Source organism: Corapipo altera, unplaced genomic scaffold (assembly GCF_003945725.1).
Source record: "Corapipo altera isolate COAL_440 unplaced genomic scaffold, ASM394572v1 71, whole genome shotgun sequence".
NCBI classification, from domain to species: Eukaryota; Metazoa; Chordata; class Aves; order Passeriformes; family Pipridae; genus Corapipo; species Corapipo altera.
The window spans coordinates 6,536,606-6,559,613 of NW_020884916.1; the positions used below are offsets into that span (position 1 = coordinate 6,536,606).

Sequence of the window (23,008 nt, forward strand, 5' to 3'; positions counted from 1 at the left end):
AAAATCAGATTTTTTTCTCGGAGTTCATTCCCAAACAGCGACAAGACTGTAAAGACAATGTGATGTACAAGGTTGGGAACGCTCAGAACTGTCGTGGGGTCTTGGGTGAGCACAAAGGGGAACTGCCAGACCAGCAAGTGTCATCCTGATCCCACATGACACTGCCAGATGCCCAGCAGCAGGAAGGAGATCCAAGAGCTCATCTGCATGCAGAACATCACTGCAAAGGTGTCTTCAGTGGGCAGATCTGTCATTTTATCTTACTGTAGTCCCCTTAAGTGAATTGTTATGTTGCTTTTATTGTTATGTTGAGGACATTCCCTTAAACAAGAAAAATAAGGAAGAAAGTAGTGGAGCTTGGCTGGAAGGTTAGGCAGACATGGCCCCAGAGATCTCTCGTCTAAAGTCTGGGAAAATACAGCTCTAATCTCCTCTGGTACTCCTTAGCCTGGAAAAGAGAAACACTTGCAGATGGTGTTCCTGAGGGAGTGTGGGAGGTTGGGAAAAATAACTTCTCCAGATTCAGCCTCTCCACAATGCCTGAAGGTAAAAGGAATCACATTTCTTTTGCTTCTTCAAATTCTACATTTTTAAGGGGTTTTTGTTCACTCCTGGTTGCTTCCTTCTCTGAGTTCCCTGGAATCCCACTCACATGCTCTCTCTCCACTACACCTCATCCCTTCAGTGAGGCAACACCATTCCAAGGCTGGAGCCACCTTGTCACCAAAGTCACCCAGTCTTCACTTTCCAGCATCTCTTCCCTCCTAAGATCTCCTTGTCAACTGTTCCAGGAGGGGATTTTGCCTCTTTTCTCACCTTTGTAACATGGTCAGAACAGCCAGACTGACTCACAGGCACCAAAATGGACATTCCAGCTAATCAGGGATTCTTGTACCCTTGTCCCTCTTCTCACAGAAGGAGCTTCAGGCTTCAACTTCCTGCATTGAAACTGGGAGTCACAAAAGCCATAATGGCTTAGGAACAACGTACAGGTTTGTTCTCAATACCATCAATAAGGCTGAATTGATCAACAACATCACTGCCCACCAGAAAGCAGTGAAGAAATCAGCAGAAAACTTTCCCACCCTGTCTTCTGTCACGTCCCAGCTCTGTCGGTTCATTGCAGATGGTAAATCATCTACAGCCATGCCTTTGGTTCAGAATTATTCAGTGGCCATTTCATGCTGGTACTCTAGTAAGAAAAAAACGTTTTCCTTGTTTGTTTTAAAGCTCAGTACAAAAAGATCAGTGTCCTCCTTGACGCTGACCTAATGCCCCAACTGGCAAAGCTTAATGGCAACAACCTCCACTGGATTCTCCCCAGATTCCTCAGCTGTCAGTAATCTCATGTGAACCACTTGGGAAAGGAGTGAGATCCAGCTTGTCCTGAACTGAAGTGTCAGCACTGCTCAGAAGCTCTTTGCAGTTAATGTGTGCTCAAGTGCTTCCGTGAAGGGAAGGGCCAAGACGAACCCCCTGAACACAAACCACTTCTCCTGGGCTCTGTGTGTCACTGAAAAAATAGTTTTCTTGGATGCTGAGACTCCACCATGAGCCTCCCCTGCAAGAAGCCAAGACAAGCTCTCCTGTTTCAGCCCTGCCAGGTGCTGTTGCTAAGCACATTTTTAAGGCTATTCAGCCGCAGTTACATCACTCAACAACCCAAATGGACACCAAAGCAGCCCAGACCTACAGGAGCAGGAAGGAAATGCTGTCCAGCAACTTTCACTCCCACCCTTTTCAGCAGGATGGAGTGAAATTAAAGCTGAAATCATCAGAGCTATTAAGGAACCAGGAGGTGCTGCAGGTACCTGCAGACTCACTCAGAACACAGGACTGTCAGGGCACAGGATGACCTTGAGTTTCCTCCTGAGGTGTAAATCCAATTTAACTGTGCCTCACCTCACACCCACCCCAAAATTCCCAGTGCCATCACTGAAATGTCCTTATTGTACTTGGTTTCAACGGGCAAGTCCTGTGAATGGAGCTGGAATCAGGGCAGAGCTGCTGAGCACAATTCCTGCTTTGCTGCTGCCTAATTAGATGGTGCTGACTAATCCTCTGCATTACTGACAGTGAAAGGAACCCAGCAGGAGCCTTAGGAGGGGTTTTAGAGAGCTAAAAGCCATGAATGATTTCCATTTACAGGGAGCATTTCTCTTGCACAAGTTGCTTCCATCAAGTGTTCCTGTCTGAGGTTACATTCCCCACAAAATGTCTCTGTGGCCTCCAGCATTACAAGTTCAAAGAACAGCAGAAGGAAACAGAAAAGATGAAGAGAAAAAAAGCTGGATGCATTCCCCTGAAAAATTTTCCATATTGAAACGACTACAATGAGAAATGATTTGCAGGACTGGCCTCTTGACCTACCATTAAGTAAACAGGGGCTGTAAATTTTTGTTCTCCTCTTGCAAAAATGCAGCCCTGTGGTTAATGTCACCATGACGCAGCCCTGACCAAATTCACTGAGAACACCTCACAGGTCTACAGTGGGACGTGCACCAGCAGCCCTTGCAAAGCTCAACCCCACACTTGTGGAGTCTTGTTGGGCTGAGAGAACCTCAAACTTAAAACACTGCAAGAAACTTAAATCAAAAATTACTTTAATTTCCTTGGAGATCCTAATAAACCACAGCTGCAGAAGACACAAGTTGCAAAGAAAGAGGCCCCAGACTGAAATATTCAAGGATAGGAAATCTTTTCTAATCAATCTTTTGACATCATCACCCCCCTCATTCCCTGAGCTGGTTCCTTTGGCAAGGAGAATTCAGGTCCTCAAGCCTTTTTTTCTCCAAGCTCCACTTGGTAAGTGACAATCAACAGAAAACATAAAAGTGCTACTGGAAAGACAGGGGAAAACAATGGAAGCTCCATCAGTCAGGGTCTAACAGTGCTCCAGAGTCAAGTCGGAGTATGTAAGGCATTCTCCATTGTCATGGAATTATAGAACATCCTGAGCTGGGAGGGACCCACAGGAATCATCAGTCCAACTCCTGGCCCTGCCCAGACACCCCAACAATCCCACTCTGTGCTCACAGTGTTGGTCCAACGCTCCTGCAGCTCTGGCACTTCAGAGCACAGGGGGATGGCACCAAAGGAAAACAAAAGCACTTGGCACTTGGGGAGTTTTCCAGAAAACCTGACATAGAACAACCTCAATCCTCCAGTGAGTCCCTTTCAGGAGGCAGTTTCCCCAAATCATCCAAAGGTGGACAGCACTCAGTTTAACTTGCAGCCTGAACTCTGCTGGGACTCGAGATCAGATCAAACCCCTCCCCACTGCCAGCCCTGGGTGGGCAGGGCTGGGGAACACTCACCACGTCCTCATGGGGATGGACCTGGCAGGAATTCAGCCCTCTGCAGTCAGGAGCCTCCTGGACCAGCTCAGACCCACGGCAGCTGCACCTTAAAGTCTGACTGCTGGGAGGGACCTGAGGTTCCTGTCTGTGCATCCTGAGCTGTATTGAAAACCACCTCTTGGGAAAGGACAGTTTTTGAATCACAGTTTTACCCTTCCAAATAACTCCCCCAAACAGCCTGCTGCCCAATAGCACAGCTGCTGCCCAAGGCCAGCCGTGCTCCTCAGCTCAGGGACAAACCCAGGGCACCACAAGGGCCTCCCCAGTTCCTTCCCCACGGCTGATCCCCGGGAGCAGTGGGGCTCCAGAGCTCACCCAGGGCAGGGGGTTATGTCTCAGCCTTCCCTGAACATGCAGATCAGCTGATGACTTGCTGTTACCAATGGTTATGCAGAAACTGGGTTTAGTGACAGAGGAGAGCAGGGAAAAGGCATTGGGTTTTCAGAGCTCCCAGGTTTGTGCAAGGAAAAAAATAACCCCCCTTCTATTTACACTGCACCACACCTGGTCAGGAAGCAAAATGACCAAGCTCAAGTCCACATTGTTATCTTCACAGCACATCTGCTTTAAAAACAAATTCCTTGGTGTATCTGCAGGTAAGTCCCTGCACCACAGGTACCTTTTTCAACCTCATATTTTTATTGGCAGACCATTTTACAAGTACCTGCTGCAATAATGCCCCCCAAAATGGAGATGCATAAATATTCCTGCATAAGATTAAAACAATAACTAGTTCCCAGCAAGGACATACATGCAGGTATGTGAAAGCAGAGCTGAGCAGTGGCAGTGTGCAGCCATTTATTAAGTCAGCACATAAATGCAGAATGCGCTGCTGGAAATCACTTTTGCTCAAGGTCACTGGTGAAGTTGTTTAAAGTAATTAATTCAGGAGCATTCAGAATAATAAAAATTGGCATAAGCATTCATTCAGCTGAAGGACAACAGGAAACCAAGGACTGTGTATCAGCCATAAACAAAAACACTAGAGCTGGCATTAGCTGAGCTGGGGAGGGTTAAACCAGCCTGTGCTGACTCACTGGGGAGCTTTGCCATCACCCCTCCAAACAGGAGGAGGAGAAATGGCCCCTGGAAGTCAGGACTCAAAAATCCAAAAAAAAAGGAAGAAATGAAGTCTAGTATCAGCTGGTTTCATTTTATTAAAACAGCACATCTTCCCCCTTGGTATCCAATGTGACAACATTTAGGAAGGATCACAGTCCATTCCCAAGAAATAGAGTGAAAAAACCCCTCATGTTAGACAGAAGGCTCAGCAATCCCATCCTGCTCTTCCCTTTCCAAGGAGCACACTGACCATGGCAGCAGGAGAAGGGAAGAGCAGCAGCCAGGGGAGGATCAAACACCCCAGAACCAATTTCAGGCCCAACAAACCAGATTTAATCATTTTGGGCACATTTTATTCCAAACAGCATGTGACCTATTTTAGGCCTCACTCTGAGCTGCCTATAATTAACTGTAATTTGTACAGATTTCAATTTAATACATGAACTGGCTTGCTTAAAATAAAAAAATTAAAGCAGGGCAATTTCTAAATTTAAAAAAAGTCAGAAACCCATTTTTAAGTTGAAATAGCAGACAAAAATACATCGGGTATCAGGGCTATATAATATTCTTTCCAACACAACTCCAAGGTAAATATTTTAGAGGCTTTTATACTGTCTCAAACTTAGCACAAGGACAAAGTGGGATTTTGTAGTCTGAAAAACTCAACTTCCCCTTTAATAAAAATGCACCTTTTAACATTTGTTTTCTTAGCAATGGAGACTTATATTTCACAATTTGTTTGGGGTTTTTTTGCTTGACAAACCACAGTTCTGTGTAGGTTCAAATGAGATCCCCAACCCCCGTGAGATGTCCTTATTTCCAATATCCCATTCTCTTCTCTCCTATTTCCTTACTGAAAAACACTATCATTTCCAGGCTCCCCTTCCATTGCCACCCCCAGTGTCACATCAAATCCCAGGAGCGAAGATAAAAAGAAGAAAGCTCTGTTTCAGAAACTCACGTGGACATTCTCTTAAGGAAAAAACCACAAAAATAAATTCTTCCTCATTTATATCCAGGCCTTTCTTTTCCTTTCCCTCCCAGACACTCTTATCTGTGCTACAGAATTTTCTCTGCCCATGAAGGTGAGTTATCAGCAAATCCCTTTGCAGACAACATGGCAGAGAAAAGCAGAACCCTGCAAGGCTTTGAATCAGCCCTTGACACACTGTCCAATTCCAAATGGATAAATCTTTGTGCCCTGCACCTCCCATTTGTTACTTAAATTGCATTTCTGTGCTTTGCATCCCTCCTTTGTTTGCAACTTGTTTTTCTCTGGTAACTCTGGAACAGGCAGCACTTTGCGGAGCAAAGATGGATAAACCCAAGAAATCTTTTGTAAGGGAGGAAAACAAAACCAACCTCCCAGTGCCCTTATCTGTACCATCACCTGCCCAAAACCACCCTCTGGATTTCCGTCCAGCACATCCCTCCCATGGAAACCCCCAGTGAATCCAGGGCCAGGCTGCTGCCAAAGTTTGAGAGCCTGCCTGGCAGCTGAGCTGCAGCTGGCAAGCAGGGCTCTGGTTCTGCAGTGCTCTCTGGTACCAGGAGAGACAGGAGGGATGGAAAGAATGCTGGAAATGGAATTTAGAAGCGGTAGATGAGGTGACACTCAAGAAGAGGAGATGCAACCAAAGCAGTGACACATTTGTGCCCTGACACATTTCAGAGAACAGAACTTCAAGTGGACAGAGCACAGTCACTGATGATGTAAAAACATCAGAGTCAGGAGCACTTGGAAGTATTAACTTACCCTGGATAGCTGTCATTCTACAGCCCAGACAATGTTTTTGCCTCTATGCAATTTAAATTGCACTGTTTTGTACGGGGCTTCCAAGAAAATTTTGTTCTAATTCAGAATAATCTTTTTCAGAGGAGAGCGAGTTCCTCCCACCACAGTGAATGAATTAATGCAGCAAAGGCACAGCCAACTTCCACCTCAGGGTGTTCTAAAGGCTCTGAATTCATCCCAGCATTTAAACAATAAAGACAGCATCCAGCCCAAATCCTCGGGAAGCTGAAGACACATGGGAACACAAACTCAGCCCAGGTGTCACAAGGTGTGAGCAGGAGAGCACTGGGGAACTGGGAGAGGTTTGGGCTCCAAAGTGTCCACACCTACTCAGCTCTGGGCTGAGCTCCCCACCAGCAACACAGGATCATTTAGGTGGGAAAACACCACCAGGATGTGGCAATGAAGTGCCAAGGGATGTGCACAAAAAAGCACCAAGCTCTGGTACTTTAAAAAACAAGTTAAATTTCAACACACTGCAAGTGCAGAGGAGCTAAAAGAGAATTCAGTGAGAGCCAAGGCAGGGATGGCCCCAGATGTGCCCCAAAGCAGGGCAGGAACAGCTGGGTGACCCCAGATGTGCCCTAATTCCCAGCCATCACCTTCCCTGCCCCCTTGCAGTGACTTGTAAGGCAGCCAGACCATGAGAGTGGATCTTCCCTCCAGCTCCAGAGCCCTTGGAGCAGTTCACCATCTGCTGCTGCTTCCAGGTCAGCCCACTCAGACAGGGGGGGTAAATATGGGATGGCTGAACAGTCACCCAAACAGCCACTCCCAGAAAAAGTGTCACCCCAAAGAAAGAGGGAGCAGAAAAAAGTAACACAGAAGCATCAGGAAAGAAATGCAGCCCTGGAACAAGAAAAGAAACCTCAAGGAAAGCAAAAAAGAATCCAGAGATAGGAACTAAGCCTTGTGCATCACAACATACTTGGTGTGGCTGCTTGTAGAAGGGTGGCAGGGCAGAATCATCCCTTTTCTGGAAAATGCTACTGATTGGGCTTTATCCCAAATGAATAGTGCTAATTGTTTGCACCAGCAGCAGGAGCAGCAAGTGCTGTCATCACCATTTCTATTACTCCTCTTTGGGTTTCAATTTTCCCTGCTATAGTGGCAGCAATTCCTCACCACCAGCTCCCCTGAATGAGCAGGATTACTCCTGTTTCTGTTTTCTTACTTGTGCCCTCTCCCACTATCCCAACACAGGGCTTGGCACAGGGCTCGACTAGTCCAGAGCAGTGACACTGCAAAAGGACCAGCACTGGGGATTTTGCCCTTCTAGTAACAGCCACAGGAAGGAAAAAAGCCTCTATTAAAGAGAGAAGCTGTTAAAAAAGCATCCTTGGCCTTCAGACACCCAGCCTGAATCACCACAGAGCTCTGCCTTTCTGAGAGTTGGCCAAACTAGTGCTGCCTGTTCTGAATTAAAACTACCCCTTTATCTCAACCAAGATAAGATTTTATCTTGCAAACTCTTAGAAATTCCTGACTGACACACAGAAATGCCTTTTCAGCCAAGTCAAAGGAGTTTTCAACTATTTTTTTTGCTATAGAGATTCCCATACCATGTAGCAGAACTCAGACAAGACAGACAGAAAAGCAGGTGTCACTGATTCTTAAACATACCATAAACATCCTTTTTTGAACACCACAGAAAAACAGCACGTTCTTCCCAACTGACCCTGTGGTTCTCAACCAGCATCGTGTTTCACATTTGCCCAACCAAAACCCAAACCACATCCACATCACTGAAACTGTGCTAGAAAAGGGGAAACATTCCCCTTCAGGAGTGTACTGGCAGGAAATAAATAATCACCCATTAAACCCAAACAAGAGCTTTGCCCTGCTCAGAGCTGGTTTGACTTGTCACAGCTTTGAGTCTCTTTCTTCACGAAATCCAGCAGCTGAACTCTCAGTAACTGCACCCGATTCCTTGGAAGTTTTTAGTGCCCACACCTTCCTAGGAACTGAAGTGCCTGAAGCACTGATGTACTCCCTTTGAATAAGATGTTTAGATGGAGGCTGCAAAGCCAAAGGAAAATGTACAGCTTCCCAATTCCAGAGTAGTAAAAGCAATGGAATTAAACACAGTTCAGCAGCAGTACAGACAAATATCACTTCACTCCTCCCAGAGAATTCTGCTACTTCTCCTTAATATTTTAAGAAGACCAGCCTCTTCTCCCAAAAGTTCAGCTTTAACTTGAATTTTAAAGGGTAAAAAGCCCAAACAACCAAACACTGATTTTACACATGCATCCCACCCCAGCATGGAAAATTAATACCAAAAAAGTTCAATCCTGTGATTAATCTTTGTTGCTCTCACCCAGGAAGACAGTTCTAAAGTCATCTCTGTTATAAAGTCATCTTGGTTGAATTTTGGCCCCTCTGATAAAGTAATACACATAAGAAATGACTGAATAATAACTCATCGTTCACTATTATTGTTATTTTTATACATATATATATATATATATATATATAAACATCATAATTCCTACCTGCCTTTAGCCTTCAGCTCTGCCTAAGCTTTGCATTAGGTTTCAAGGCAAAACCAAGTTCTTGCTCCAACAGGCCCAGCACAGAGAACCCTCTGCTGTTATTTTTCTGTGATGGCTTCTCCAGGAGGATCTGGGACTCAAAGAAGTGAATTTTCAGCCATTTTCAGAGGATTTAATCCCTTTTAAGGAGAGGGATGGCCAATCCTGCCAATCTCCAGCAAGGCACAGCCTTCCTGCCGAGCCGCTCCTGTGGGAAGGCTGGACACCACCTCCTCCTGCTGCCAAAGGATGCTCAGAAATTCTGGTTATCCCACAGGTAACACACCAAAGGAAGGGAAAAAACAGGGAAAAGAAGAAAGAAGAGGGATCTCTGCCTGCTCGTTTGCATTTTGTTGCCAAGCTTCACCATGTCAATGAGGACAATAAACACAATCTCAATGCACACGAGAGCAATTACACCACAATTTCAGCCACATCGAGTCCCTGTGGCATCACCAGTTTTTCCCAGGAGGGGCAAAAGAGACTTTCAGAGCTCCGTATGAGGGAAAAGATCTCCTCTGAGACACAGGAGAAAATTAAGCTTTGAAATTCTGTAGCCTTTCCAGAACTCTACTGTTTTGTGCATAGTATTTAAAATATTATATTTTACCTGCAAACCTTGTTCAGAGATACAGGGATGCCTTTTTTTTTTTTTACCTAGACATTTATTACTATTTGTGTCACAAATCCAGGTGCAAACTACTCATTTATAGTCAGTGGAAAAAAACCTGACACATTGCTGGGGGGAATTAATCTTCTCCTCAGGCAAGAAATAAAGACAGGTCAGCTTTATCACCCTGGGGAGCTGCCTGGTTGCCAGCAGCAGCTCCAGAGGAAGCCCAGGGACAGCCATCCAATATTTAAATGCAGAGTTGGGGTAGATGGATCCTACCAGAGGAAGTTTCCAACCCCATTAGTCTGGTCCAGTGACTGGAACGTTGTTGGGAAAAACTTCAGGGCTCAATACAAGAGAAAAGGTCACTCAAGGTCCTGGCACAGACTTGGCTGAAGCGAAAAATGCCACAAAAGCAACCCAACAGCCCTAATTTGAAATATTCCATTAGGTCACATCCATCTCTAACCTACATTTCAGGGGGTTTTTTGTTGTTGATTTGGTTTTATAAAAGTTTAGTATAAAAAGCTTCACATGCAGGGTCTGAGCAGCTGAATCAGGAGGATCCCAAACCCAGTGGCCTGAGAGATAAAGAAAATAAAGCTCTGCAGAAGAACTTGGCTGCAGAGAATTCCTTCCAGCACAGCTGCTGTGCTGTCAGATTTAGTTATCAAGGGACAAACCAGCTCATTCTTTGCCTCGAAATCCTGTCCTTTGTCCTGCTTGGGAAATCCAAGTGCTCTGCTGTTGAACAGCCTGTTCGAATTTAATGAGATACGTTCATCAAATAACACCAAAGTTTTCAGGAGGCAACCAATAATTGTGTCTCCTTTACTTTATATCCCAATATTTGCTTTAGTACTAAAAATATTGATTAGTTTTGCTCTCATCTGACCATAGGGATAGTAATATAAGTACATAAATGCTGCTATTGTGCCTCTTAAGAATCAGACTACAACAGTGCTGTCCTTCAGACACATCTCTAGTTGTTGTCAGATATTCTATGAGACCAATTTATACACAGGCTTCTTCCACATCTTCTAGATAGACATCCTTGTGAATCTGAGTTAAAAAAACAGCTACAGAATATTCAATGATGACTCAAAAATTCAAATTATACATAAATTGAAATAAAAGTAAATCTAAAATTCATTTAAAACTTAAAAATTTAAAATCAAAACATTACAAGCTAAAATTGAAACAGTAAAAGCCAAAATTTAACATTCCATTAAACTGAACTCTAAAATTCAGTCCTTCCCCCTGAGGCCAGGTATGAGCCAGCAGTTTCCCCAGGTGAGGCAAGAGGCACAGCACTAAGTTATTTAGCAGCACCAGATGCCTCTGAGGAAGGATTACCTCACTGCCCTCCTCCACACTGGTTCCCAGTTGGAACGATGATACAAAAGCCACACTATTCATAAAAAGACAACAGGCAAACCAAGTGCCAACGTGCAGACAGCAAAACCAGGGGCCTCTCCCTGCTTTCCCACAGCTCTTCCCCCAGTTGAAGAGCATCTACAGTAGAGCAAATTATGAAAAAAACCACAATCAAAAGAATCCCAAACAAAAATAGCCCCACTAACTAAAGAGAAGGTGGAAAAACCCCACACAGAGCAACTCAAATTAGAGAAGAGGCATTTTAGGGCACCTCAGAAATTCAGAGAGATGTTTTTTAAAGCCCACAAGGGCCACAGAGGTTTCCTTCCCCTCTCCCCCACACCTAATCTCCCTCAGCTGGACAAGGCTGGAAACAGATGAGTTTCAGAATAAAAGGAAGGAATTGTGTTAAAGAACAAATTTGTTCTTTGTTGGGAAAAACTTCAGGACTCACTGCAACACAAAAGGTCAGCAGGGTGCAGGTCTGGCTGAAGGGAAATGGCCACTGACCTGGGAATTATCAAAGTGAGGAGGCAGAAGGGGGAGGGCTGGGACCAGACTCTGGGATGGGAAAGCAAAAGTCCCAACAAACCCTCCCCAACACAGATTTTATTCCTACACAACTCCACCCAGGCTGCACACCTTCTGCCCCTCTGATCCTGGGATGTCAACATTCCCATTTATGCCCAGCTGGAGAAGGGAATTAAAACTTCAAGAGCAGCATCATGTGGAACTCCCAGCATACTGAAAACCTGTTCCACTTGCCCAGGATCAATGATCTCAGCAGACAAACGGCTGCAGAAAGAACCACTCCAGGGGTTCTGAGCTGTGGATTTGTAACAGTCCTTACAGGAGGCAAACCACAGCTCCAACACCAAATGGGCTCTTGGATTGCAGGGAAAAGGTACCCAGGGAATAGAACAGAAACAAAAAGGATTAAAAGGAAAACTGAGCACCTAAACCACACAGTTGATGGCAAAGAAAGGAAGAAATGGAAGAAAAGGTCATCCTGTGTATGACTTGTCATAACAGAGAAGCAATCATTAAAATATATGCCTCTCAAATTCATAAAGCCTATTAAATCACCTCTCTGTATTCTTAATTACTGACTGGAATGATTTCTCGTTAATTTATAAAGCCCCCTAACTCAAAGGCAGCGGTGAAAGGTTTTAATACACAAGGTTTTTCCCAAAGCTTAAGTAAATGTATCTCATATCCATCCACTCCCACAAACGTCAGAAAACAGAGCAACTCAGTTCTTTGACCACAGCAGCAGCAACTTAAATACAAATCAATACAAGCAGATAAGCAAGACATTCTCTTCCTGATGAACACAACACAAAATATCTTCATTCACAAATTGCTTCTATTTTTCAGAGACAGGTCTTCAGTGCGACTTTACCCTCACTGCAAACTCAACTCCTCTACAATTAAATCCAACTAAGGGCTTTGATGAGGCTCTGGAAACGTGTGAGATAAACACACTGAAGGGATCCACCAGTTAGAGAGGAGGATTCATCCTCCTGGCACTTGGCAGACATGAGGCACTTGCTCACCCTCAGCAGTGCCCAGAAGTACATGTGCCCATAACAGTCCTGCTGTTCCCATCGACACCTGTGTGTGTGTGCCCTGCAATTACAGCCTTTATATATATATAAATATAAACAAAGGGTAGGATTCACTGCAGGCACAAACACCATTTATAGAAACTGAGGTTGCATTTGGAAACCCTGATGTGCAATTACCTCCTTCTCGTGTCCTACACAGAGACCACATTCACACCTAAGGTACACAAACCTGCTCCCAAACTCAGCCATAATTAAATCAAATTGCTGTACTACAAAATTCCAGCTTACAGGTTTCATATTTTGTGAATTTAAAGCGAAGTAAAATGAAAACATGGAGCAGGTGAGTGTTCCCCACACTGAGCTGTATTTACTGCTCAGATGCTGAGTTAGGGAACACCCTCCCTATCTTTTCAAATGGCAGAAATAAAACAGGATATGTGGGGAAGATGTTCAAAACACCTCCTAGGGGAAAATAAAAATATAAACACAAATACTATTTCATTGATCCACCTGAGAATTGGAGCTGATTTCATTTGCAGACACCCACACGAAGCCCTGAATCACCACACTCCTGGCTCCCAGCCAGGGCTGCAGCTCCAGTTACTATGACAATCCTGATGCTCCAGAGTCTGACGTGGCAAGGTATTCATTCAAAAATAAACAGGGGGGGACTGGGAGCCCAGGCAAGATGGGATTAAAGGAAACACTTACAAAAGCAGCTCACATAAGATTCAAAACTTGCTGAAAACACAATAAGGAAACAGTCAATCCATCACAGGAGCTATTTCTGTACCAGGACACATCTCAATTTCCCAAGTGCCTCTCTCTGGAGTAAAACTTCCCTTGTGGAGGTTCCCCCTCCAATTCCCCAGGAGGCCTCCCCTCTTCTCACAGCAGCTAATGCAGAGGAAAGGTCGTTTTTCATCATTTTTATTATTATTTTTGCTTAGACATCTGTTTGCTGCCCTTTCAAAGGATACACTGTTATCCACATACATCCTGACCCAGCTACTAATCCTTGCTTCAGTTTAAACTGTTTCCAAATTGAAATCCTTGGCATTACAGGAAGAAAAGGGAGCAACTCCTACTCACGCAGATGAAAGAGGTTTAATAAAACATCATGCCTGTCCTGGTATTCTGACTGTTTCTTCCTGGATTTTACAAGAACTAAAATAAGCTTAATCCAAAGCTGAAATACAGAGTGATTGTATAGCCTTCTGCAGAAAGCATCAGGGGGATGTTTCAAGCCTCAGATGGGATATACAAAGCCAAACCCATGAGGAAACACAAAGCTTATTGTTTCAGAGGGAATTTCATGTGCTGTTCAGGAGTTTATAGACACAGGTCAGTTGTGTGAAGTGTCTGCTCATGGTAGTGATGTCGCATCAAACACATGAACACTTCGGATCAAGCTCTTTCAGAAGCCACCTTCCACTTCTTCCCAACTGCTGAGTGCAGAAGGAAGTCCACAGCACACTGAAAATACCTTGGAGGATCCCCATTCTGTATAAAGTTATGCTGATCATGCACTAATGCAGAGACACTCCTTTTAACCACAAGCCTTCAGTCTCATCCAGGTATCCCGGGCAAGTTTTCCAGTAGAATCAGCATCCCAAAAGGCGCAGCAGCAGAAGGGTAAACATGTATGCTCTGAGTACAGCATGGGGACAGGCAAACAGCCCCCTCCCAAATGCATGGGAACAATCAAAATGAAATAAATATGACCATTCCTGTTCTGGCCCAGGTCAGCACAGCCTTTAATGTGCTTATCCCAGCCAGGCAACCAAACGTTGCCACCCCTGCTGTCCAGAAACAGCCACACAAGTGGGGCTTGGCTTGGTAACAGAGATGAGTTGGGCAAATGAATAAACCAGGTTGAAACCTAATTTATCCTGAGTGCAGGGACCACTGTCCCAGCCTGTGCCTCCTCAGAACCTGGTAATTAAAAGGATTTCTGAGTCTCCTTTGGTGTGTTTTTAACACACCACTGAGCAGAGCACAACAGCACAAAGGCTAATGGTCCCAAATTACCTGGTAACATGTCACCTAACTGAGCCATCGCTCCCTCCCTGGGAACACAGCGAGCCTGGGAATTCAGAGCAGGAACACCTCCTGTGGAATGCTCTGCTCAGCTGTGCTGGGCTCATTCTGCCTCCAGCCTTTGGAATTCATTTCCATTATGACAATAAACACCACTTAGCTGACATGCATTGTTTATTTGCAGGGTAATTGTCTTTAGAGAGTTGCAGTGTCATTCCTGCTAATTACAAAGGCCCTGCAGTTGCTTCACTGGTGCCATACAAATCAGCATTACCCAGGACCTCACACCAACCCCAGACATTCCCCCCACCTCATTATTAATAAAGTTAATACCTTAAACCATCCGCTCTTCTCTGCTGCTCCAAGACCCTTTTGGCATCATGGCCTGGGTGTTGCAGCACAGACATCTGGCCCTCATTAGAAGCATAATAAGGTCCTGGTGAATGTGTTCTCTCTAAAAGATACATAAAATTCACACCAAATAATGAAACTTCCCTTTCAAAAGGAAGTTATGTCATTCAGTCACTCTGAAAACCTGTCCAGAAACATAAAAGAAAGCTTCCTGGAGCATTCTGGAGTCCTGTTACATCTCCAGAATTTCTTCTGAACACCCCCAAGCAACTGCCCTGCGGGAAAGCAAGACATGTAAGAACCCAACAATTAGCACTGGTCTTGTTCTTTTCATTTTTAAAGCTTGTTTTTTAAAGCTTCAGAGTCTAAAAACTACTTTGCCTAGAAATTCTCCCATCAAAAACAGAGTTGATTACAGAGACACCCCTTAAGGTCTGACTGAGAGCACCAAATCCACATGAGCACGTGCCACCAGAAAAGCCTAATAATCCCAACAGTTTGAGTGTATCTGCTAGATTTAAAGATTAATGCTTTATATAATTCAATATATGCTATTTTAGAATATCACCCATGGATTCTCACAGCTAAAATTACATGGGGACAACAGTGCAAAGCAGTTATCATCATAATCCTATAACTTCATGTCTTATAACCAGCAAAAACTAGGAATACATTGGATGGCTAGGGATTTGCAGGATGGTGGTGGGGTTTTTTGGATATTTGATCTTTGTAGCTCTTATTTTTTTTAAAGGATATGCTCTAAGCCTGTATTTAGGAAGAAAGAGAAGTTTTGTCTGCTGTATCTTCATATTTGATGGCACTTGGAGATATTTAATAACTCTGTAGAAGCTTCTATTTAATTGCCAAGAGTGATGTCAAATCTTGAGGGCATCACACCTCTAAACACACAAACATGTTTAATTAGTGAGCACCAGGTTTGTTAAGAAAAATACAGAAACCTTGTTCCTCACATACCATAAACACTTCAGTGTCACAACCTGCAGAGACTGAAAACATATGGAATAAAGATGAAGCATTTTTGCAGGTAACAGAATACTCCTGAGAGCTCAGCCAGCCCAGCTGGAGCACTGGGAACAGCCTGACTGAGGCTGTGAAAGGATGCAGGAAGAGTCAGAGTTTCTGGAGAGCAAAACCACACACTTTCTCTTTAGCAGGGAATTTGAAACATGTTCAGGCAAATGGTTTTTGCCCTGTCTCATCTTGCCTAACTTTTTAAGGCCTTCCAGGTGTGTTGCTATACCTGTATATTAAGCAATCCTCAGGTAAAAGGGAATTTTCTTTGTACTTTGGGAGCAAAGCTCACAGTTCCATGTCCAAAATGGGGTTCCTGTAGTTTGCCCCTCCGAGCATTAAAGGTCAGGGACAGCAAGGAGCCAAAAATAGCTGCTCCCTGTGCCCAGCAAACAAACCCACTGAGCTGTCCACCCACGTCTCAGGCAGCTGCAAAAGGTTTGGAGTATTTCTTTGTGCTGATCTTGTCAAAGCTCCTCAGAGCCACCAGAAAACAGTCTGTCTGTGGGGCTGAGCTCCCTCAACTCTGGGGCCTGGGGGACTCAGCCCCTTCAGGAATAATCACCAGGGAATTCCTTCCCATTTCTGCTTCCTGGGGTTCCCAAGTCCTATTTCCTCCCCATTGCTGGGACACCAATCCCATCTCTCCTCAATACCCACCCCTGCCACCTTCAACCCTCTGCTTCACTGCACTTGTCTCCATATCTCCTGACACTTCCCAAGTCCATCCCAGCTGGGATCAAATTCCACCTTCCACACGCTGCCCTTCAATCCCAAGCAGAGCTGGGCTTTATCCTTCCTGACCTAAACCTCACAGGAAATACAGCCTAGAGAGGCAAATCCTGCAAAGGCCAAACAAACACGAGTACAGACAGATCCAGGCACAAGCAGAGCGAAGGCTGAAGGTTTCTCTTGGTCAGCAGAGTTGTAAATTAAGTTATAAGAGTTCTAAGTTTATGAAAATGAACAAAATTCGAAACAACTTCTTCAATCCAGTCCCTTCACTCCAATCATGAATAAAACCCAACCCTAAACCAACAAACCCACACAAACCCAAAATCCTGGTGTGCTGTTTGAGAGGTCAAAATCTGAGCTTCCCAAGGGCCAGATTAAAAAAAAAAAAAAAAGGCCCAAAAAAACTGCTGAGAAAATTCTGTGGAAATGGCTGTAAAGCAGGAAATGAACATTTTCTGGTTCAATTTATTACCAACACTATAATGACACCAACAGGATTCTTGTTAGAAAACCAGAGTAACTTCCCAGGGAGCAGTCTCAAGTCAGGCAGCCCTGCTCTCTTGCAAGCTCTGGACTCGTTCTTTGTTTGACACAGGAAAGGCTTCACTGAGCAGCTTTATTTCCCAATGAGTCAAATGCTCACAATTCCTCTCCTTTTGCCTTTCCATGTCCAGACTGGAGATTTCAGAGCATTGTTAGCAGCTCAATAATTATAAAATATTGAATTCACCAAATAAAACATACACACACACACACACACACACACACACACACACAGACACACGCTACAAATAACACTCTGAACTTCCTGTAACACTTTAACTCTCTCAATACATGGTTTTACCCCTTTCCCTGGCAGCCAAAACTGTGGTTCAGCAAGAGAACAGCACGAATTTAGCACATCCCACATCCAAACACAGAGGCTGAGGAGTCAAAGGCTGTAACAGAAGCGGGTGCTGAAAAGATACTTCATTTTTAAATCCCTGTCTGCAATTTGGTTCAATTTAAATTATTTCCAGAGCAAAAATCGTAACTCTTCAGAATTTCCAATTAATTTAACAGGGCATAAAACGAGCCTTAGCAGGAATGGTATAATGATGTCAAGAGAAGGGAGCACTTTGTCAGAGGCAAGGAAATCACCCCACCTTTACCTGGAGTTTACCATCGCCTCTAACAAGGTGCTTCTTGCTCAAATCAGTGATTCAGCTCTCTGGTGGTTTATGGAGCAGAAAGTAAAAAGGAGTGTCTAGGGATGAAATACAGTTCTTCCAGTGAAACTGAGACAGGAAATGGGGAGCCAGGAACAGTCTGAGGTGTTGCTATTAATCACCTGCACAGCAGCACTGCCTGAAATACAGCTTTTAATGAGACTTTCCTTCAAACAATAACAAAAATTTATTTCCCAGACTAACAGAGCTGTTGCAGGCAGGATGATGCTCACCTTGCTCAGCTCAGGCAGGACTAATCCTACAGTGAGCTCTTCCAGCCTTACCCTTCAGAGCACATCTCAAGCAAAATAAGGCTATTCCACAGCCAGAATTAGGCTGCAAAGGACCCAGGAGTATTTCCCTCTCCCATCCTGCTGCAAGGCCTGTCCTGAAATGGGAATCCCCAATCCTTTCTAGCCCTGCTCCATCTCTCCCCAGAGGCTGTGACAGTCACACCGGGCAGGGAAGGTCCCACAAAGCCTCTCACTCTGTGAAAGTGAACTTCTTCCCCAAACTCCTGAGGATGGCAAGGACACCTTCCCTGCCCAGCAGGGACATTTTACCCAGCTCACAGAACATACTGGAGGCCCAAATTTCACTTCCTGGTATTTACAACTCTACTCTGTTTCAGAGAATACATAAAACTTGAGGTTTCATCACAATTAATTCTCCTCCCACCCTGTTCCAACCATCATCTATTTCTCCCCTCATGAAGCAACTTCAGGAATTGTGCTTCCATTGGCAGCCAGAAAGAGAAATACCAGACCAGAAATCACCACAGAAAAGTCCATACCCAGCTCTGACCAGAGCCAGGAGATACTGTCCAACCCTCCAAAATAATGAAGTTGAAATCTGGAAAAAGCAAAAGAGATACAAGGTTTTTAAAGTGCCAACAGCATCTCCAAAAGTACCTGTCAGGGTACTCAAAGATACTTCATTCTCTGTATCCGTAGTAAATGAGGCATTTTTGTGCCTCCTGCAGCTTGTTCCCTTCTCCCCCAGCACTTCAGTTTTCCAGGGGGAAGCACAATCCACAGTACCAGTGATTTCCCCTCTTCTAATGCAGCTGAGCTACACTACTTTGTTTTGTCCTTTGGTCTGGTCAAAATGCTCTCTTCACACAAGATCTTCAGCCACCTCTAACCTTCCCAGCTAAAAATCTTTCACTTGTGTTCTTGTCTCTTCACTAAAATTTTAAAAATACTAAAAATAATTCAAAAATAATTTTTCTTAAAATGCCAAAATAATTTTTAAAAATTCAAAAATAATTTTAAAATAATCCTATTGTCACTCCTCTATCCCTTTCTTTGACAGCCTTCTAAACATCCTCCCCTGATCTTCACTGCAGTTTTCCATCTCACTTTTCACTTGCTCTGCCAAACCCCTCCTCTCCGGTCCCATTCCTTCCCTCCAGGCTTCTGAAAACCCTGCATTGCTAAAAACTTCCCAGCTGTGAAATTTGCTCTGTCTGGCACTGTTTACTGACAGGAAATAATATGATTACCAACTTCTGGAACCATTTCCATGACATGACATCCACAATGCTCAAGCTCCGGGTGAAGCTTCTGCAGGAAAGATTCCACCCTCTGGAACTTTCTCCTTAACACAAACACTCCCACTGGAGCTGGAATCACAATTCTCTCTTGATGTTGCACCAAGAACTTGAGACGACAAGAGCTCAAAGAAACCCCTCTATAATTCAATATAACAGAAGTCAAGCCAGAACAGATGTGAGGGGGAAAATCCCACCACCCAACCAAAGTCTGGGAGTTTAAAAACTTGGGGCCGTGACCCAGCCAAGCAGAGAACTGGGCCCATCACATTTATCAAGTTCAAAGTACCTCCTAAAGCCAGGCATGGCAAAGATGACACTCTGCAGCCATTCCAATAAAACCTTCCCTTCCTAACACAGTCCCGATTTATGGCCCAGCCTGTTCCTGCAGCCAAGCTTTGAAGTGTGTGAGACGTGTTTTATACTAATGAAGGGGGAAAGAAAACAACAGAGTTAAAACATTCACCATTTATCATCTAAAGAGGGGGTTTAAACTTTTTATTTTCAGCCTGACCAGATAAAAGAGGAAAATGCAGCTCTACAAAGGAAAATCTTGGAAGGTTGTGGGGCAGAAATAGTTCACTGCCTTTCCTTGGCAAGGTCCAGCGTCAGGAATGTCACTGAGGGCTCCAGGAACAATCACGACAGCAAATTCCATCTTTACAAGCTACACAGAGGAGCTGATTCAAGGTGGGGGGGAAAATCATCTGAAAAAGACACAGTCTGATTTACTGCTCTCCGAAGTTCCAGTCCTTTCACTCTTCCTGCTCTAAATATAATCGCCAATATCTGCTTTCAATAATTTGTAAATAAATGTGGAAGCCCTTCCCCATCTGTGCTTTAATTGGTGACTCATTTCACAGATCGCTGAAGGATTTGTGCTCTTCCCTCCTTCCTCCCGCCACATTCATCCCTCCATCCTCCTGCTCTGCCGTGCAGCTTTGCCACTGTCTCTCGTCCGTTACCATGACAGCCACGAGAAACAGAATGCAACGTTAACAAAAGACTATTTCCCCCCCTTTAATTTATTTATATGCAAGTAACCCACTGAGAGCTGACAACAGCAATAACTTTACATTCACACCACAGCAAAAGGGTTTTTTTCCTTTTTTTTCCACACATGTGCTACCAAAAATAATTAAAATTCCTCTGGAGGGGAAAAAAAAATCCTGAACTTCTTAGGATTAAGAAATGCAGTAGCAGATCTGTATAGGATGCTGATTTGGAATTAGAGCTGGGGGAAAGCAAGAGGCTTAACACACACACTGCTTGAATATCCCTCTCCAGAAAGCTTTTCACTATTTTCAACAGAGCCATTAGATCCAGTGAGAGGCTGAACTGCGGAAAAAAACCTAATTCCAAGCATTTATATCCAACTAAAAACCTAAGGAAAAAGGAAAGTAAGCTAACTAGAGAAAGACATAAAGCCTTTTGAAACATACCTGTTCCTGATGTGCTGCTTACAGGCACAAGCTGAATTCAGCTGTTAATTGATGAGTTTTGTGAGAAGTTTTCATGTAAAATTACAAACTCTGAGAGACAAACAGCTAATCTAAATGATACCCTGGCTGAGGGGCCCCTGGTGCTGTCGGAGAGCAGCCAGGCTGGATGGGAGGGCAAGACAAGCAGGACTGACCCACGGATGGTGTCCAGGTACCCCCAAGAGTTGGGATCATTTGGAGGTACCTTGGTGTTGAGGCAGGTCTGAGGTGAAGCTTGGATGTCACAGGATCACGGAATATTCTGAGCTGGGAGGAACCCACAGGAATCATCAGTCCAACTCCTGGCCCTGCCCAGACACCCCAACAATCCCACTCTGTGCTCACAGTGTTGGTCCAACGCTCCTGCAGCTCTGGCACTTCAGAGCACAGGGGGATGGCACCAAAGGAAAACAAAAGCACTTGGCACTTGGGGAGTTTTCCAGAAAACCTGACATAGAACAACCTCAGTCCTCCAGTGAGTCCCTTTCAGGAGGCAGTTTCCCCAAATCATCCAAAGGTGGACAGCACTCAGTTTAACTTGCAGCCTGAAAGCTTCAGAACAGAGCTGTGGTCAATAACCATCCCAGGGAACTTCCAATTTGTTGCCTCCCAGGTCTGTAAGCTGTGGTATCTCACAACCAGCTCCAAAGCACCTGCAGCCTATGCCAGAGCTTGGAATCTAATGCCAAAATGAGAAATCCAGGTACTGTCAAGGTACAACGGCCACCTCTGCTCAGCACAAAGATCTTATGCTGCCTTTAATTCAGGTGAGTTTAGAACTTGACCTATTAAATTATTTATAAACTCATCAATACTATAAAAGCTAGAGTGGAAGGTTTAGTAGAAATGAGAGTAGAAGACTAAGCAATGCTTTAGGTAAATGTATTCCCAGTGTGTGGTTTGTGGTTCTTCATGGATTAAAACACACACAAACGTGTACCTACAGTCCTACCACGAGGGAATTTTTCCAAAAGCACAAAGGACTAAATCCCCAACTGGTTTTAGCTCTGCTAAAAATCCATAAAGATGCATCAGGTTGAGCCAAGTGCCTGTGAAATTCCCTGGTTTGGTCACATTTATAGGCTGGGAGGTGGAACAGCCCCTCAGACACACAGTGTCCATTAAGCAGTAACTCAGCTGTGCCTTTGGGACTGAGGCCTCTCAGAGACACTCAGGGCAGGGACTGGGAAGGACCAGCTCAGTGCTGTCACTGGAAACCATCTGTCTCCTTCCATGTCCTCTGCAGATATTCCATGGAAATCGAGGACCATAAGGCAGCACTAGCTAATTCCCTCTCATCCCTCAGCCCTGTTCTCTGTCAAAGACTGCACAATTTCAGTGGAAATGGGAAGCCAGGCCATACTGGCCACCAACCTTCCTACCCTGACCTCCAGCCCAAATTTCTCATTATCCTACTTATTCTGTTTATTTTTCCAGCCATCACATACAAGGTGTTACCTTTAGGAGTCCAATTCAAGGGAGGGCAATGGATTGAAACACCACAACAAAGAACCTCTGTATGAAAGGCAGGAACACGTTCCCATTCCTGTTCCAGCACTAAAGCCATGACTGCAAAGTTTGACGTATTTTGTGTGTGAACTCCACAAAAGAACGTGATAAGATGTAGTTGACCAGTCAGAATTTAAAACACTAGGAAACAATTTAAAAATAAATATGACAAAACTATTTGGGAAAAAAAAGATTAGATATAATATGTGACTTCTGCAGCTTAACCACCACAGATCACTGTTAAAACATCTTAAAATTGGAAGCCGCAGCATTCTGTTAAGCATCATTTAAACGATTTAAAGCAGTCTTAAAATTGAGTAGTTTTTCCTTGAGCTTCTTTTATAGAGAGAATATATGTACCATATATATATATATATATATATATGTATGTATGAAATACTAGTATTTAAACCCAAGAAGGAGCTGAGAAAAAGAACATAATTGTTTTATGCTGGGGAATAATTCTCTAGAAATCTTTCTTTGGCAAAATCTCACTGAACCAGATCGATGGAATTTTGAGCCCTTGCCTTCAGTTACATAGCTGTATTAAGTGTTAAAGAGAGAGTTAAATATCTTAAATATCTGTATCAGGTAAATACCTGTGTAAAAGTTAATGCCAAGATGAAATAATACCTGGACAGCCCTTAGCAGACAATGCCTCAAAACAAGGATGATGCTGCAAAGTTGAATGAATTTTAAATATCAGTCTGGGAATAAAAAGAAGACTCAGTTGCCAGCCCAGAAATTTATTTTTTCAGGAGGAAAATTCCTACCCTCCGCTTGCAGTTCCCC

General features: G+C 44.1%; 1 long non-coding RNA gene across 2 annotated transcripts; it reads right to left on the reverse strand.

Moving 5' to 3' along the window:
* Window positions 1-350: 350 nt before the first annotated feature.
* Window positions 351-20,901, reverse strand: LOC113952929. 2 transcript variants are annotated; one of them, XR_003529699.1, is made up of 4 exons: window positions 20,669-20,901; window positions 1,086-1,192; window positions 817-938; window positions 351-448 (listed from the first exon to the last, which is right to left on the reverse strand). It is a non-coding gene; the product is annotated as an uncharacterized LOC113952929 (long non-coding RNA). The 2 variants fall into 2 exon arrangements; XR_003529700.1 differs by lacking the exon at window positions 20,669-20,901 and adding an exon at window positions 14,340-14,440.
* Window positions 20,902-23,008: the final 2,107 nt, after the last annotated feature.